This window comes from Barbatula barbatula (assembly GCF_947034865.1).
Source record: "Barbatula barbatula genome assembly, chromosome: 13".
Lineage (NCBI taxonomy): Eukaryota > Metazoa > Chordata > Actinopteri > Cypriniformes > Nemacheilidae > Barbatula > Barbatula barbatula.
Window position 1 is genome coordinate 7,061,536 of NC_136776.1, and position 20,086 is coordinate 7,081,621.

Consider the following 20,086-nt stretch of genomic DNA (forward strand, 5'->3'; position numbering starts at 1 on the left):
TGAACTATCCCCTGTGTGCGCCCCTCCCCTTTCCCCGTCACACACACGGCACCTTCTCAGCATTCATGGGCGCGAATTCTCCTCACAATTAATGAATGATAGATAATAGAAAATCGCTTCACGGCGGCCAAGAGTTTTTTTTACTGCTCGTGCCGGTGCCGCCCCCCATGTGACATGAAAAAATGCCGCCCGGTTCGCCCGTGCCTAAAACCGCTTCTGGTCAAGACACACACCCGACTCATATGATTGGTGATGACAAGCCCCGATTGACCATGATTGGCTGCAGGTGATCAGGCAACATCGCTTGGCCTATCTGTGCTGCAGGGAATTTAGAGCGCCCAGTAGACTGTCGTGATTGTACGTCGTGTGATTTATTTCTTAATATTTTAATCCCTTCATAATTACTATGTCGAGCAAAAAAAGAAATTGGTCGGACGAATATGTAAAATATGGATTCACATGTATAACAGAACGTGATGGGAGTCAGCGTCCTAACTGCATGATTTGCAATGCCAAGCTGAGCAATTCTAGTCTAGCACCGGCAAAACTAAGAGCACACTTCCTTAAGCTGCATGGAGATGGAAAATACAAGAACACAACGCTCGCTGAATTCAAGGTGAAGAGAGCCAGATTCGATGAAACGGCTACTCTGCCTGTTCTCGGCTTTGTACCCATAAACAAACCGGTCCTCACAGCATCGTACGAAGTTGCTTACCTGATCGCAAAGCAGGGCAAACCACACACCATTGGTGAAACACTCATAATACCAGCTGTGTTGAAGATGGCGAATATCATGCTGGGAAAAGCGGCTGAAGTCAAGTTATCCCAAATTCCTCTTTCAAATGACACCATCAGCGACAGAATAGAGGACATGAGCAAAGACATCTTGGCTCAAGTAGTTGCAGATCTGATTTCTAGCCCGACAAAATTCAGCCTTCCACTCGACGAGACCACAGACGTTTCCAATCTAAGCCAGTTTGCTGTATTTGTGCGCTATGTGAAAGACGACGTGATAAAGGAAGATTTTTTATTTTGTAAGCCTCTTACAACAACAACTAAGGCAGCCGATGTGAAGAAACTCATGGATGACTTCTTCAAAGACAACAATCTTTCGTGGGATATGGTTTCTGCAGTTTGTTCGGACGGAGCTCCAGTCATGCTGGGAAGAAAGTCTGGTTTTGGTGCGCTAGTGAAAGCCGATGCACCACACATCATTGTTACACATTGTATTCTGCACAGGCATGCGTTGGCAACAAAAACCTTGCCTCCAAAACTGGCAGAAGTATTAAAAATTGTAGTGGAATGCGTGAACTATGTGCGAAACAGTGCTCTGAGGCACCGCATCTTCAGTGAGCTGTGTAAAGAAATGGGCTCTGAATTCGAGGTACTTCTGTACCATTCTAACGTTCGGTGGTTATCCCGGGGACATACCTTGATGAAATCATTGAAATTCAGCAGAGCCAGGTTCAACAGCAACTCTTCAGAACAATAACGCTCTCAACGTTTTGGTGTCAACAAATGGTAAAGTACCCTGTTATTGCTAAGAAAGCTCTGGAGATTTTCATACCGTTTGTTACAACATATCTTTGCGAGCAATCCTTTTCGAGGATGCTGGACATAAAAACGAAGAAAAGGAACAGACTTTGTTGCGAAAATGACATGAGAGTGGCACTTGCTAAGGTGAAGCCGCGCATTTCTGAACTGGTCTCTGAAAGGCAACAGCAGGAGTCACACTGACTTGCAGTAAATATTCATTATTGTGTTTTTGTGTAAAAATAAAGTTTTAATGGTTTTGTTCTTTAAAACACAGTGATGTTGATGCACGGTTCATTTTGTGCACCAGTAAAATATATACCCGTTTTGAATTTGAAAAAAATCATATTTTATTTTTCCAATTAAGAAGGGTTCGGTGAATGCGCATATGAAACTGGTGGGGTTCAGTACCTCCAACAAGGTTAAGAACCACTGCTCTAATTTAAGACATGGATAGGAAGAAAAAGAAGAGAGAGTATGACAGGGAATGGGTTACTTTTGAAGGATTTTTATTGTGTTTTTTATTGTGGTTTAAACGTGCCTTTACAAAATATAACCAGTGTGTAACCAAGAATTTAGGGCTGATACTGTGGGGCTTTTTCCACAGGAAATTGCTATGTGTGTGTGTAAAGATTAGATTACACGGGGAGCCCCATGGAATGTGGTGGATTGAGGGGGCTCCTATATAATTTGTTACAGATGGATGGTGGTTTGAAAAACAAGGCAGTGAGCTGATTGGCTGGAATGCAGACAAAGGGGAGACGATCTGATTGGACCCCGCCATGGAGAACAGACCCGACGAAAAATACATATAAATAGCTGTAAAGCTGTTTCTGGTGGTCGATTTCTTTGTAAGACGGTTTTGAGTCTGAGAATCCACCGAAACAGCTGTTTGTTTGAGACTTCTGATCAATAAATTTCAACGTTTTCTGAACTGGCCTTTCTCCAATTTTTGAACACGCAGAACATTGTTTTAATGTTCATCAGATGGTGACCCCGGACGCGATTGGAGAAAAAGGCATCTAAAGAGAACCATACTCGGGGATTGACCGAAAATCGGGGCGAGACAACTTTTAATTCAACACACTGTCGACAGAATAACCAAAGGTGAGCAGAGACCTGTTTAAACGAACTTCTGCAGATTGGATATTCTAAATTTATGTGTTGAGTTTGAAGTATATCCGTACCATTGATTAAAAATTTAAAATCATTGATATTTGTTGATCAGAATAAAAAAGATATTTTTTTAAATATATTGGAAGACGGGGTGAGAGACCCGCGTCACGATAGTTACGAAAACTATAAATTGTTAAATCCCTTTAAAACACCTGCAAGTATAGAAGCCTTGCGGCATGATAAAGGGTGCTTTTAAAACACCGGCAAGTATTAAAGCCTTGCTGCATGATAAAAGTGAATAAATTGTTAAAAGCTTTTAAAACAACGGCAGGTATTAAAGCCTTGCTGCATGATAAAGGTGAATAAACGGGGATAAATGCGTTAAAAAGCGTGTGGGTGACCAACACCATAGTACGCTAAAAGCCGATTAAACTGTGTATATTAATAGTATATTGTGTACTGAATATTACTTTTAAAAAGTATAGTAAACTGTGTGTATTAATTGTGTATTGTATACTGTAATATAGTTGTGTAAAATGTCTGAATTTGAGAAGAAGTGTGTGATTTATGGGAATTCCCCTGTAATTATACAATGGGAAAAAATTGTTGATATGCTAATGGCCCAATCAGAGCCGAAAAATCGTAAAAAGGACAGGAAAATCTGGGGAAACAAATGGAGTCAAATTTGCATGGAGAATGTGTGGAAGGAATCTGAGAAAGTGTTGATTAAGATCACTCCAAAAATCAGAGAAATGGAGGAAAAAGCGCACGCAAGTTTAAACAAACATGTAGAAGGAGGAAAAGATGTGAAGTGGTTAGATAAAAATAAGCATAGAAAGGAGGAAGAGAGATTGAGAGAAGAATTACGCCTGTGGACACGCATTGCTTTGACTGCAATTGCTTTGAGTTCCCCTAGGGGGGGCACAGGACATGTGCAATCGGAGGAGCCAGAGAAAGAAATGGTGAGAGAGTCAGGAAGTGCAGGAGCCAGTATCTCGCGTCATACTGAGACCGCCCCCTTATATCCTGATTTGAATAAGCTGTTGCCCCCGCCCTACATACCAGCTTCACAGCAAGTGCAAGTGAATGTGAAAGACTCGATGGTGGAGGTAGACATGCCAGATCTAGATGTTTTAAAGGATCAAATAAACGTGTTGACAGCACAATTAGAATTAATGGTAAATAAACAGGAAACCATACAAAGAAAGAATAGCATAACAAGCCAAAGTGCACGAGTAGTGCACAATGAGGAGGAAGACAAAGACATGAAGGGACAGGGAGCATGTAATAACAGTGAGGATGGAGGGCCACTGCAGGTATGTAGGGACGTAGTTATTAAAGGAACTATGATGTCTACCCCAGTGTCACAGGGTACTAGGAGTCGTACCAGAGCCTGTCAGTACACTCCAGCCTGTCAATTCACTCCCCCTCAAGAGAGACAATGGGACAGTATGTGTCGCCCAGGTAGTGAGTATGATGAAAGGAATGTTAATGTGCCAAACGCCCAACTAATGTCAGGAGGGGCAACTAACATGTCTCTGTTACAGGGCAACCGAGGGGTACCAAAGTACCAGCCCTGGAGCCATAGTGACATGACAGCTGTGTTGGCAAAATTGCCCCCCATTACATCTGGTGGAGGCAGATGGCTTACAAAGTTGATGGCATTGTGCCACGGCACCACCTTGGCGGTAGGAGACATAAGATGCCTTTTAGGCCAAGTTTTTACTGTTTCGCAGATGGCAGAGTTTGAGAAGGATGCAAACCTTGAAGACGAACCCAATGACGCACGGTATACCACTGTCAGTACAGCGATCGCCAGGGCCCTCAGAGAAAAATTTCCAACACCCCCAACCGTATACCAAAACATTAAGTTCCGCATTAAGCCTGGTGAGACTGGAGCGAGTTACTATTTTAGATGCGCAGCTGAATGGGAGCAGATGGTAGAAGAAAATAGTCTAAATAATCCAATTACGCGTGATATATTTAGAACTGCCGTAATGACAGGGGCCCCCAATGGTGTCAAGCAGGCAATGGAATGTAATCCTGACACTCCAGTTGCCAGCAACGAAATGTGGGAAAGACATCTAGTGTTCCATATTGACAGATCAGTCGATAAGCAGGATAAAGAACAGGAGGAATTAGAAAAGACAAAGCAACAATTGTTAAAACTACAATTAGAAATGGCTAAGGCAGACAGTAAAAAACCAAAACAAATGCCACAACGTCCTGTGAGCAGCGGCTTTGACGGGCAGCCCGGGGTGAAGACCCCACCTTTTCCCATAGTCACACCTGAAACTTTTGGCTATGCTCAGGGAGGACATGTCCCTAATTTCCAATTAATAAAACCATGGGGAGGGTATAGGCCACGGGGCAATAGCGGATGGGCTAGGGGGAAGCCGAGTGGGGGAGGGGTGCGCCACATGGGTGCATGTCATCAGTGTGGGGGGACTGATCATTGGTGGAGAGATTGTCCCATGGCAGGGGACAGCCAGTATATGGGACCACCTGCGGGGGGATGGGATCCTCATAGAGGTGGGCCCAGTGGTCGTGGCAGAGGACCACAAACTCCAAAATACCCGGAGCAACAACACCCACCTCCCCACTCGATTCAGGCGCCCTTGAACCCGACTTGGGGCCAGGGGGAAGGCGCGGACTGTTGACAGAACCAACAGAGAACAATCATGCGAGGTTTGGCTGAGCCTTACATGATTTTAGTGGTCAACAACAGGCCACTAACAGCTTTGGTAGATACCGGAGCAACATACTCCACAGTAACGAGGGGCACAAGACTGTTGGGATTCTCTGGAGGGTTAGAACATTGGCATCTTACTGTTCCTCTTACCACGAAAGTGGCAAATCAGTCCCTGTCACACTCATTTCTGTACGCCACAAAAGCACCTGTTCCCTTATTGGGCAGAGACCTGTTGATTAAATTGGGTGCAAACATTTTATGCTCACCAGAGGGTGTCACAGTCACGTTCCCGGACGGCACTAAAGTCGACTGTTCACAGGCACACAGTAGAGAGGGCCGCCAGCAGGTTTTGTTGGGAGGACCCTTGCAGGAGATGGCAGACATATATTGGGTGGAATTAGATGATTCTCAATCAGGGGCCAGGGCACTGTATAAGAATCAGTCGCCCTGGATCAAAGACTTAGCTGTCTATTTACCTCCCATCGACCCCCTGCATTGTACACTATTTTATGACCGGAATGACACTGTCACATACCAGGAAATGTTCCATGACATTGAGGGCCAAATGTGGACACTCACAGGGGAGGGTCTATATGTAGGACAAGAGGGTGTAGTAGTTCCAGTTACACTGACACCAGAACAACAGATATGGTATGAAATGGCAGACACAGCTGAACCTCACATTTCTATGGCACTGCATCCAGGCCATGAAGCTCGAGAGTTAGGAGCTATGACAAAGAGGTTGCGCTTGGTGACCGATTGGGAGCCCTCTGGCATTGTAGGGGTTTTGTATTCGCGTATGACAGATTCATATTGGGTCAAACAAAAAACGGCCGATAGGGGCCAATTAACTCATCTCGAAATTACAAGAAGCCATGGTCGCGAACTAACAGATGGTCCCGGAGCTGAGCAGTTAATTAACAGCCAGCCGGACGACCTCTGGTCACAAGGTCCAACGGACGTTGGCCTCTGTAACATTGAGCCAGTCACATTTCAGTTAAAATCGACAGAACCAGTTTGGGTCCCACAATATCCTAACAAAAGGGAGGCAGAGGAAGGCATTGCACCCACTGTTCAAGGTTTAGTGGAGAAAGGTGTCATTATTCCATGGTGATCGCCATGGAACACCCCGATCTTTCCTGTCAAGAAACCAGACACAAACAAATATAGATTAGTCCATGATCTGCGTCGAGTAAACAGCCTGGTGGCAACACCAACAATGGCCGTACCAAACCCATATACTGCCATCTCAAATTTGACCCCAGCTCACCAATGGTCACATGCATTGATTTGGCCAACGCTTTTTTCTGTATACCAATCTCAGAAGAATGTGAATCGTGCCTGACTTTCACTTACCGAAAATGTCAATATTCTTATAACAGACTTCCACAGGGCTTTATTTTATCACCAGGGATATTCAATCAGGTCCTGAAAACTCAGCTGATCAATTGTGTGTTACCTGTAGATTGCGTTCTAATAATGTATGTTGATGATCTTTTGCTGGCAGCCGTAACCAACGAAGATTGCTTAAAAGCAACGGGCGCCATTCTGAGACAGCTGCATGCGTCTGGGTTCAAGGTTAGTAAAGAAAAACTGCAGGTTAGCAGGCCATCTGTTACTTTCATGGGCCGTTTAGTCACAGGCCAAGGCACAACATTGTCTGATCGCCAACATGATGGCATTTTGTCACACCCAAAGCCACACAATGTGAAGGACATGCTTTCCTTTCTGGGATTGACAGGTTTCGGCAGAAACTTTATCCCTATGTATGTAGCGGTCACCAAGCCATTACGAGACATGGTCAAGGAACAAGGCATGAGAAATGTGCAGGCAAAGTTAACATGGACCCCTGAAGCAGAAACCGCGTTCATTAAATTGAAAGGGGAGCCGTCACATGCAGCATATCTGCATAGCCCTGATTACAGCAAGGCATTTTTCCTAGACGTTTCTGAAACAGGGAATAGCGCACATGGAGTACTTTTCCAGAAGCAGTCCAGTGCTAGACGTGTGCTCATGTATGTCAGTGTCCTAATGGACGCCATTGAACAACGCCAGCCGGCTTGTGCCAGGTTCGCTGCAGGATTGGCAAAGATCATTGAAAAGACATCACACATTGTGATGGGTCATCAGTTAACGGTCCTGACCACGCACTCTGTCATGTCGTTTGTCAACTCTGAATCATTTACATTTTCACCGTTGAGGCAGAGAAAATTGTCCAAATGTCTAACGGCGCCAAACATAACATATAAACACGACGGCATTAACATGGCAGATTTGTTCACCAAAGGGAAACCACATGACTGTGCACCAATCACTGACCTGGCATCTCGTGTTCGCCAGGACCTAACTGCAACCCCTATCCCTGAAGCCTCGGACGTGATTACACTTTTCACGGATGGGTGCTGTTTCAGAGCTCATGACGGCTCTTTGGTCTCGGCTTACTCTGTTGTGTAGCAAACAGACTCAGGTTACACCACTAGGGAAGCAGCAAAAATAGAAGGCAAGCAGTCAGCACAGAGAGTAGAACTAATTGCGGTCGCACAAGCACTAAAACTTGCAGGCTCTGGTAAAGTCAACATTTACAGTGACTCAGCTTATGTCGTGGGTGCTATCCATGTCGAACTCGCAGTTTGGCAAAGGAGTGGATTCGTCACTATGTCTGGTAGGCCTATAGCACATGACGCAGAAGCACGTGCACTGTTGGACGCATTGAAATTTCCAGCAGCTGTTGCTGTCATAAAATGTCAGGGCCACTGTAAAACAGACAGTGCTGTAGCACGGGGAAATGAGGCTGCTGACTTGGCTGCCAAAACAGCTGCAGGCTATCAGGTGACCATGATGGTGCAGACTGACTGTTCATATTGAAATTGTTACCATCTTTCAGCAGAGAAACACTTGTGGCCGAACATGGCAAATGCACACCAGAAGAACTGTCGATGTGGACAGAGTATGGGGCCCTGTGTGCACCAGATGGTCTGTGGCAGGCCCCAGATGGCAGACCAGCATTGCCCGTGAGCCTGTCACGCTCTATCATGAACCAAGCACACACTATGTCGCACGTGAGTTCAAAACAGATGATGAAAACATTGCAATATTGGTGGCATCCTTTTTTGACAGCTATGGTGTCTAACTTTGTACTTTCATGCGACATTTGTCAAAAACATAACATCAAACCAACTTTAAAACAGTTGAAGGGCACATTTTTGCCGTTGCGAGGCCCAGGAGAGGAAATCGTGATTGACTTTACAGACATGGTAGAGAGGGTGCAAGGGAAACGGTATTTGTTGGTGATAGTTCAAAATTAGCATTTAAAAATCGTAGAGAAATCGCTGGGTCTAACGCATGCGTTTGGGGCCGTCTATCATCCTGAATCGCAAGGTAAGGTCGAACGGATGAACCTAACACTGAAACTTAAATTGGCTAAAATCTGTGCACAGACCAAATTATCATGGCTATCAGCTCTTCCGTTGGCTCTACTGTCTGTACGTTCCTCTGTTAACAGAATCACTGGCTTTACACCTTTTGAATTGCTTACAGGTAGATCTTTTCCAGGACCGTCGACGCCGCTGAAGCCGGACACCTGTGTACCACTTTCACATTGTGTATATTTTGACAAACTGACTGCTATGATTCAACATTTCTCTCAGCAGACTCCCTCTGACATTGCTGGAGAACCTGTCGAGGCCTGTTCACAGTGGGTGCGCCTGAAGAAGTTTCGAAGGAAGTGGAATGAGCCACGCTGGACGGAGCCTCTGAAAGTGACAGCAAGGACATCACATTGTGTCCGTCTATCTGGCAAGGGCGACACCTGGTATCACTTGTCTTCTTGTGTTAACTGTGATCCACCAAACAGGTCGCTGTCAGAGACTGCTGTGGACCTGGGGGCTCAGGTCCAAAAGGGGGAGGGTATCTCTGGAGCAGAAAGTGGGACACAAGCATCAACAACAGTGGCATTAAAAATATAGTGCAAAAAATAGATTTTCAAAAAGTCAAGAGTATATTGAGATAGGTGTTCACAGGAGTACAGATAGTGATAACCATATACTCATTATAATAAAGGGTTATCAACATTTTCATATAAATTTTTATCGTAATCTCTATATCTTAATTTTCTTTCTAATTCTTTATAATCAATATATATTGTTGTTATTGTGATTATTCAATTTTAATATTCACATTTTCCATATTTACTATTTTTCATATTTTTATATTCACAGTTTTCATATTACATATCCAGTATTTTCCATATTTTTCATATTTTTATATTGCTATTGTGATTTGCATACTGCCATATTCATGAACGTATAACCATTTAGTCCTTACAATTAGGTACAGTTTGTGTGATTTTAACTTAATCGCATATTCCCATTAAGTGTACTGTGTGTTTAACCATTTAAATTTTCAAGATTGTGTTTATTGTTCCTTTAAAGTCCAAGAGAGGGTAACGAGATGAAGCTGTGGGAAAACTGTAAGCTGTTGGGGATCCTATTAATAATTACAGGAGTTGTAGTAGGAATCATTTTTAGCCTAATTGAGGGTCAGGAAAGCAACAACACCATATCGAAACCGAGATACGAAAGGGCCATAGCCGATACGAGGTTACCATGTAAACAACTTGTAATTAACTATGTTTGGGGTAAGCCCACATCATTTACTTTCGACCTATGCGCTGTCATAAATTGTGGGGGAAAAAATAGCTCATGGAGGGGGTACGAGGTATATGTATGTATGGACGGGAATATGGACAGTGTTTGTAAGGCGTACCGGTCTAGGCAAACCCATAGGGCCGAATGGTGTCCGTCATGGAACAACGTAATAGCATATACCGGTGGTTGGACCCCAAAAGAACCCAGCCTTTGGACCCGTACTTCAGCAAAATTTGATTTCAAAATGCAGAGAGATTACAGTGCAAGCCAAAATCCACTTACCCTTTCAATATCCACCAGAACGGGATCAGCCAATTATACAGGGGAGTTTTTCCTTATAATGGGGGTGCACATGCAAGGAACAGATAGAAAAGCAGTAATAAAATTTGTTGTGGACAGTTCACCTGAGGAGGAAAGAAATGGGACAGTAGCTGAGCCATTATCGGTAGGACAAAAGAATGGAGTGGTAGAAATAGATTACACCATGTTAAAACCAGAAGATATGATAGAAAGAGCCACAGGGTATGGGGAAAATAATTTGTGGCTGGAATGGATAATTACCACAGCCAGAGAACAGAGCTTAGATGATTGTGTAGGATGTGCTAATGCAAGACCCCATTTATATATTGAACCAGCCCCGTTGTACCAAAACGATACGTGGGGCTATGAGTGTATGTTGGCATTGACACGGCTGGCCAGTCCAAAAAATTGTACCACACTAGCAGCAATATTCCCACCAATAACCAATATTTCACGGGCAGGTCCATTTACACCAAAGAAAGCAAATTATACTTGCTATGATATTAAACGTCTATAACCAACCAGCAACCTGGGGGAGATAAATAAGGAGTGGTGTGATCAGATCATAGTAGATAATGGGACTGAGATAGGTACGTGGGCTAGGGCAGGTTTGTATTATTATTGTGGGGATCGAAGATTGTTTACTAGGATACCTGAGCAGGCAAAGGGAGTGTGTGCTTTGGTAAGATTGGGAGCCCCAATAACCCTGATAGGAGACAGAGCAGTCAGAACGGAAACTGTGAATTCAGCAACATTGACTAGAAGACGTAGAAGACACATCATTACAAAGAGAGCAATAGGATCAAGTGTAGATTTATCATTAAATAGTCCGACGTACATTGACGCGATAGGAATTCCATGAGGTGTACCGGATGAATATAAACTAGCGAACCAAGTGGCAGCAGGTTTTGAGAATATACCAATAATAGCTGCTCTTTTTCCAGTCACCCCAAACAAGAATGTAGATAGGATTAATTATGTGCATTATAATGTGATGAGATTAGCAAATATGACAAGGGATGCAGTAGATGGTTTAGCTGAACAGCTAGCACCAACTTCACTGATGGCTATACAGAACCGTATGGCTCTGGACATGTTGTTGGCAGAAAAGGGAGGAGTATGTGTTATGTTTGGTGATCTTTGCTGTACTTATATTCCTAATAATACAGCACCAGACGGATCAGTGACGAGGGCATTGGAAGGTTTGAAAACTTTGTCTATCGAAATGAAGGAACATTCAGGAGTGAATAATCCTATTGGAGATTGGGTAGACAAGGCACTAGGCAAATGGAAATCAGTAATAATGTCGATTGTCGTATCAATAGCTGTATTTGTAGGTATTTTGGTCTCATGTGGATGCTGTTGTATTCCCTGTATCAGATCACTATGTAACCGATTGATATTAGCGGCAATAGAAAAGACAGACCTAACCCCTCCCAAATATACCATGCCTCTATTGTCTGGCGACCACTTCCTAGATGAGGAGGATAACGATGATTGTCATAATTTGTGACCACTTTTAGTGGTCAAGAGAGGGAATTGTGGGAATTAAGATCAATATATAGATCGATATAAAAAGGGATGATTAATTTTGTTTAAATCTGTCATGATTCTGCCTGCTCTTGTCTTGATTTTCTGGTCTAGGGGCAGAATCATGACAGACCCACGTGTTTTATGTGGAGAGGATCATATTATGGTCAATCAGGACATAATATGCGTTCTCTTCTGTGTCGTCATTTGGCCCTGCCCCTCTCGTTTCTAGTATTGCTCTCCTCCTGTGTCGCATTACCCACACCTGCCCATCGTTATCCCCTTTGTTAGTCTCCCTATATAATACCCTCTTGTCTATTGTCTTGTGCTCGTTGGCTGTACATATTCTTGTGTCCTGCCCTGTTGGAGTGTTCATGTTTCCTGATAGTCTATTGAGTGTTTCCTGGTCTTGTTTGGTTTTCAGTTGGTGTCTTGTTTAATTGTGTTTTCCCCATCGAGGGTGTTTGTTTTGTTCCTGTTTTATTATTAAAGTCTGTTCGTTAACCCCTTCATCTCCGCTGCCTTGCAATTGGGTTCTTCCACTACCACGATCGTGACAGAACCAAAGAGCCACTACAGAACCCAGCGGCAGCATGGAAACTGACCGGTCCAGCTTGGCCCGTCGCCTCTGCAGTCTTCGCCAGGGGAATGAGACTGTGGATGAGTATGTGGGGAGGTTCCTGGACATCGCGGAACAAGGTGCGTTCGGGGAGAGGGAGCTGGCGGTGCTTTTCAACGCCGGTCTCAGAGAGCTCTCTCTTGCTCCGAGATGAGGGCGATGAGGCCGTTGGATTTCGACGCCGTGTGGTTAACTGCCGCAGAGCGTTCGGAGTCCGTGACCTCATCGAACCCATTTTACTCATCTCCGCTGGTAGCGATACCCGAGAGTGGTCCTCTGCAGATGGGTGTTGTGGGCATTGCCACGCACCACTCTCCAGCCTCTGCAGCCTCTCCACAACCGCCCAGTCTCACTGGCAAGCGGGGGAGACGGGAATCCTGGGGGTCCTCGTCCGAGGCCTCCAATCCCGAGCTGTCCATCCCATTCTCGTCGTTCCTGCAGCCGACCACCAGGCGGGTGGCTCGGCTGAGGAAGAAGAGGCAACGGAGGGCGGCTTGGAGTCCGGTGGTCCCAAGTCCGGTGGTCCCAAGTCCGGTGGTCCCAAGTCCGGTGGTCCCAAGTCCGGTGGTCCCAAGTCCGGTGGTCCCAAGTCCGGTGGTCCCAAGTCCGGTGGTCCCAAGTCCGGTGGTCCCAAGTCCGGTGGTCCCAAGTCCGGTGGTCCCAAGTCCGGTGGTCCCAAGTCCGGTGGTCCCAAGTCCGGTGGTCCCAAGTCCGGTGGTCCCAAGTCCGGTGGTCCCAAGTCCGGTGGTCGCAAGTCCGGTGGTCCCAAGTCCGGTGGTCCCAAGTCCGGTGGTCCCAAGTCCGGTGGTCCCAAGTCCGGTGGTCCCAAGTCCGGTGGTCCCAAGTCCGGTGGTCCCAAGTCCGGTGGTCCCAAGTCCGGTGGTCCCACCTGCACCCAGACCAGAGTCAAGTCCTGCCCTGCCGGCCTTCCAGCCGGCGTCAAGTCCTGCCCTGCCGGCCTCAAGTCCTGTTCCTCAGCCGGCCCCTCCCAGAACCTCTTGGCCTCCGCGATCTCGAGCGCCGCCCCCCAGGGTGTACCCTGGTACTCCGCGCTTCCGAGCGCCAGGGACAAAGACTGTTCCCCCTTGTGCCAATCCCTACGGATTTACCCCCCTGGACTCTTGTGTTCCCCCCATGAACTCTTGTGTTCCCCCACCCCCCTCCCCTTTTTGTTATTTTAATTATGTCACCCCAACCCATTGATTATTCTTGCCTGTCTGCCCTTGTTGTTTTTTACCATGTTTTGTTGGATGTTGTCTGTTTCCCAGTCAGTCTTGTCTCGTTAGTCTGCTCCTTTGGTGAACGCCAGGGGGCGTTCATTAAAGGGGGGGGGTCCTGTCATGATTCTGCCTGCTCTTGTCTTAATTTTCTGGTCTAGGGGCAGAATCATGACAGACCCACGTGTTTTTTGTGGAGAGGATCATATTATGGTCAATCAGGACATAATATGCGTTCTCTTCTGTCTCGTCATTTGGCCCTGCCCCTCTCGTTTCTAGTATTGCTCTCCTCCTGTGTCGCATTACCCACACCTGCCCATCGTTATCCCCTTTGTTAGTCTCCCTATATAATACCCTCTTGTCTATTGTCTTGTGCTCGTTGGCTGTACATATTCTTGTGTCCTGCCCTGTTGGAGTGTTCATGTTTCCTGATAGTCTATTGAGTGTTTGCTGGTCTTGTTTGGTTTTCAGTTGGTGTCTTGTTTAATAGTGTTTTCCCCATCGAGGGTGTTTATGTTTTGTTCCTGTTTTATTATTAAAGTCTGTTCGTTAACCCCTTCATCTCCGCTGCCTTGCAATTGGGTTCTTCCACTACCACGATCGTGACAAAATCAGATGTATTTTCGTACATGACATGATTGTGAACAAAAGCTTGAAGCTGAGAGTTGTACAGTTGCTAGATGTTGCCAGAGATCGGAATGTGGTCAGTAAGTGGGGGGTGTATGTTCTGCTTGTGCGTGTGTGTGGAACAAGAAACATCTTTTTGGGGGAAGAAATGTGTACACTGAAGGATCTTATTGTGGTATTAAACGTGCCTTTACATTTAATATGCTTTAGGATTACTTATCATTATAGATTACTAATTGTGCATAATATGTTGAAAATATAACCAAGTGTGTGAGTTGTGTTAGCCAAGAGTTGGGGATGATATTGAGTGTATTTTTCCACAGGAAACGGTATGTGTGTGTGTAAAGATTAGATTACACAGGGAGCCCCATGGAATGTGGTGGATTGTGGGGGCCTCTATATAATGCGTTACAGATGGTGATTTGAAAAACAGGACAGTGAGCTGGTTGGCTGGAGACCAGACAAAGAAGAGAAAGCTGATTGGACCCTAGCTGAAGAGACTCGGCGAGAAATACCATATAAAAGCTTGTGAATGTGTTTTTCGGGGGTCGGTTCTTGATATAAGACTTTACGTCTGAGAACTCACCCAGCGGCTGTATTGTTTGAGACTTCTGATCAATAAATTTCAAAATTTTCTTAACTGGCCTCTCTCCAATTTTGAACACGCAGAACATTGTTTTAATGTTCATCAATCTGTGCTTGTGACATCAATAACACAATGATTGAGACTTACATCAATTTCCATTTTAGCGTTTACCGCTTGTTCAGCTTCAGCATCTGTCGCGACTACTGGACTGTACACAGAGACAGAAGGCACGTCACTCATGTTTGCATTCACTCCAGTTACTTCAAAGGGAGTACCGTCAGCTTCCAGTGATGCTCTGAGCTTCTTAAAATGCGTGCACAGAGATCTCATGTCACAGTGGAAAACCACTACACTCTTACCCTCACATGCTAATGTTCCGTCAAGATTTCGTGAATGTGGATTGATGACTGCATACCAGGAGCCTTGTTTGACTGCTGCACAAATGCTTCTCTGGACATTCACCAAACATGCATCAAAATTCTGAAATGCTCGAGTCAGAGCTTTATCTACAGACATGTAAACATTACGCATAGATTTCTGATATCTAGTCACACCAAACAAACCACTTAATGTTGTCCCATAGTTTATTGCAAAAGTACAATCATTCAGTGTGTGTGTGTCAGGCAGCTCCTCCACGTACATGTAGCCTTTGATGCGGTCACTGATACTTCCAGCAGCTTCCATGTCTGAATAGAATTGATCACCATGCAATAACACAGAATTAATATCACTGGTGCTCCACTGAAAAACATTTTTCAATTTACACATCAGAATTGCAGTTAAACTGTTAACAGCACATTGCTTCCCATAATTCTGGACATAACGAGGATCTCCTTGATGGAAAGACCCAGTGATGTAGGATTTCTGAGGAAACAAATCAAAAACAGCATTCATGGTTATTTTAGAATCTTGCTCATGATTTGGTTTACAAATTGGTGCAGCCATTTGAACAGTATTAAGCATAGGTTTTGGAAAAGATTTTATAAAAGACATTGATTCAAAAACAAGTTCAAATTTGTTTTTAGCGTTCAATTCAGAGTTCAGTTCAGAGTTCAGTTCAGAGTTCTCTGCCATTTTTTTAGGAGGTGGCAGAACCTCTCCAGCATCATCACCAGCCGTCCGCTTTGCCATCCTTTTCTTTGCTGCAAGGGAACGCACACTCCTCTTTGTACGTGGCATTCTGCACAGTAAAAATGACACATGATTATATATTTAAACAAAATTAAGTACCACCTGAAAAGAACAATACTTATATTTCACATTACAACAACACCGTATTATATCAATGATAGAATTGTATTTGACATATGAAAATTTGGTCTTAAGCACTATATCACGACACAAATGTTTCCAACAAGACATCCTGCACCGGATTTTGCCTTTATTTTCCTGAAATTGTGTTTCCAGTTGTACATGACGCTAAATATTTGTTAAACATGTCACGTACATCATAAATAATGTCAAAATATGTGCATGATACTATTATGTCAAAAGACTATATCTTACCTCAAATCTGCTTTGACTGTCTTCTGCAATACAAGAGAACGACACTTTTTAAACAAACACACTAAAAGATGAATAAAATCAACCACCTCTGGTCACCAAACATATTTAAAACAAATGTGATAGAGAGTGCACAAACATGTGCAGTCATGTTTGCATTGCTATGATATCTATTTAAGATCACTTTACCTTACAACATACTCTTTTCTTCAATAATATTTTCAGTTTACATAAATACATGTCAAAAAACAACTAACTATTGAATCAAAGCAAAAACATGTACATGATAAAACTCTGAATGCTTTCATGCAAACTGACCATCAGAATACTAGAGCTGAATGAGAACATTATAGATAAACATCATAGTTGAGGACTAAATGTATTACTAATATTTTATGTTTAAATCATCACAATAACTTTACTCAGCAAACATTAATAGCGATTGCAAACGGTCCAAACCTAACATTATGCATAATACTAAAATAAAGTTCAAATGCACAAGCACACTTACCAAAGAAACATGGAGTAAAAAAAACCAACTAAAGCACTACATTGTTTTCAGCAAATGTTTTACCTTTTAATATCAACTTTTGGTGCAAAAGCAATACTGATATACTAAAACATTGACAGACCTCGCTCTTTACCAAGTTGGCTATATTCACTTGGGTTACATTGTGATAATATATATATAAACAAAACAAATACACAGGTAAGATATTACCTTAAATCAGCTTTCACTTTATTCTGCAAAACAAGGGAACACAGTTTATAAATAAATAAACAAACAAACGCAAATACACTAAAAGATTATGTTAAGCTATCGTATCACCACACGTATTTTAAACGCATGTGATACAGCGCGCAAGTCCACCTGCAGGCGTGCATTTCTGCGCAGCCGAAACTTCTTCAGTTAGGTTTCATGACAATTAGCTTTGTTGTACATGAATAAAAACGCATAATAAACCCTCTACCTTCGGATCGCTCCAGTAAAACAAAACATGCAGATAAGCAATAGGAAGATAAGATCGTAAGAGTTCCCAAGTAAGGCACAGTGAAAAATTACATCCCAACAATGTGCAGACGGTGAACACACGATTAGATTATTCAAACTTCTTTGTTTTTTAAACACTAAAACAGTATCTCTGTACGTTTTAAAATCGTAAATGCACAATCTATGTTTACATTTAATTAACAACGATAAAACCAAAACTGAAAAACAATCGTTCACGTTTCATCCAATTTCACGTAATTTGCAGACGGTCTCTTAGCGACAAAACAGCACACATTTACGATTTGAACAAATAAACTGTCGTCTTTGTCGACTTAAACTTTATACAGTTACAGTTCCCTAAAGTTTTTTGACGTTTGTCGGGCCTGAATCTTCGTTTTATAACCAACATTAAATGGCTTCACAACTTAATGTGTACACGTCAAACGCACATTAATAAGCATTCCTTCTCAACATCTAACAAAAGTATTAACCGTTAACACTATTTCAACACACACTGTATGCAAATGGAAATTTATTTAGTTTTGTAATAATATGATACCCAAGGTTATTACAATTCAGATAAGTTTGAAAAATTGCGTGTCCATACCTGTTACATCAGTAGTCGAATAAATTCAGTCTCTTCCGGTTAAAATCGGAAATACGTAAACTGTAACGACAAATTACGCGCCACCTAGTGGATCCAACATAAAATGTCAAGAAGTTTTCTAAAATTCTAACTATAGGAATAACATTTGGTGTAGCTGTAGGGCATAAAATATACAGGTTGTACAATATAAAAAAAATGACACCTATGGAAACCCCCCAGATCGCATTGAAACGTGTGTGACTGTGTTACTTTATTTTTTAACAACATTAAAAGCCACATACAAATAATGCGACACAAATTGCAGGTGGTTCCACTGGGACATGTCCTGTCCACACCAGTTTTTGAAAGAAATTAAAAGTACTTAGTGTTTGTTTACAGTACAAATAATCTACTTTGTAAACAAACACTTGCTTTACTAAATCAGTCCAATATTTTCAGGATTAGGCCTAAATGGATATTATCTCAATACAGTAGCTATACTCTTGACTACTTCAGTGGCGTAAGAACAGACCAAAGTGTACACATTGTCCAACTTTTATTCTACATAACCATATGTGTATATTCACATAAAACATGTTTTAAATTGTATTTACTACAAATAATAATTTACAATACAACCAAAAAATGAACAACATCACTCATATCAAAGTACCATTAAACCACATCAAAACATTCTACATAACCATAAGTATTCACACTTTAAACACGTTTCAAAATTATTATTTACTATAATAAGTAATTTACAATACAGCAAAAATCTGTAAAAAAACCATTAAACTATTAACTATTAACCAAAAACCATTAAACTATTAACAAAAAAGTAATAAAAGTGAACTTGGCAATGCAACTTTACATTGCATACTTATTAGCTCTTTTTGTTGGTTTGTTTAACTGGTGTCACTTTGGTTCCCTCTTTTAAATAACTTGCTCCTTGGCCCAGTGCCCGTGGAACAACATCACTTTCACGTGAGGTTTCCATGAATTTGCTGGACACCACTGATGACGCATCAAATTCTTGCCCCACTTTATCATCTCTAGCACTTTCAAATAATTTTTCAAGCGCTACAGCATCCAGAATATCTCCAGATGCCTGTGCCGGACTATCATCTGATTTTCCCATTTGAACAACCTCTTAAGGCTGTGGCACCACCAAACTGCCTAACTGACACATTTGTTATATTGTACCACTTGTTTACATTAAGTATATCACCACCCCATACACACAAAGACATGCTGGCACTACTATCAGCAACATCATATGTGCGCTTTCGAAGGTGATGATGACTCCTTGTCATGCCTTCTGTGTCTTCCTCCATCGTAATAATTTTCACCGTCACATTCACCTGAAGACAGAAAAACCAGTTGAGATTATATGCAATCGTACAACATGGGCACACACACAAATGCATTTTAATATATTTAGAGGTTGGACAGGTTAAATTTCAGGTGCATTTGTGACCAAAATGACCAACATTTTAAACCATGCCTTACATGCAAAAAAGCAATACATTCAAATATGAATACCTCATGTTCCCCAGAAAAAACGTTGGTCTCAAAGATTTTACGAAGTACCTTCGCCTCTACATATAACATCTACATTACTGGAATTTTTTGGAAGCTATTGTGCCTCTGTGGATCAAATACCACAACCCGGCAATTTCTGTCTGCTTCTTGCAGCAAAGCTGTGAAATATTTCTTCTTTTGTCTTGTTTCATACAAGACTGACACATCGTGCAAATACCCCTCAACCTCAACTTTTACCTTTTTTGCCATGCTTAACGTACCTAAGAAGAACATTAAAAAATTTTTTTACATTTCAATACACATATTATTACATCATAGACAGAATATCTTTAAAATCAAGACTTTTGCGAAACATTCCTTTAAATATTGCCTAGTAAAACAAACATTAGCTAAACACTTAGAAACAGTTGTACCCAACAAAAAGCAACGTTTCTCACAATATGCAACAAGACATACATATTTAAGGCCAAAGTTCACCCAAAAATGAACCTTAGTGATGATGAACAGAAAGAAATATATTTGGAATAATGCCTGTGTAACCATACAGTTCTCAGACCCCATTGCCTAACATAGTACAAAAAATACTTTATAGTTT

The 20,086-nt window shown here is 42.6% G+C and overlaps 1 long non-coding RNA gene across 1 annotated transcript; it reads right to left on the minus strand.

Moving 5' to 3' along the window:
• Positions 1 to 15,432: 15,432 nt before the first annotated feature.
• Positions 15,433 to 18,001, minus strand: LOC306903112. The gene is made up of 3 exons (XR_013787515.1): positions 17,968 to 18,001; positions 17,091 to 17,113; positions 15,433 to 16,395 (listed from the first exon to the last, which is right to left on the minus strand). It is a non-coding gene; the product is annotated as an uncharacterized lncRNA (long non-coding RNA).
• Between the last annotated feature and the right edge of the window lie 2,085 nt (positions 18,002 to 20,086).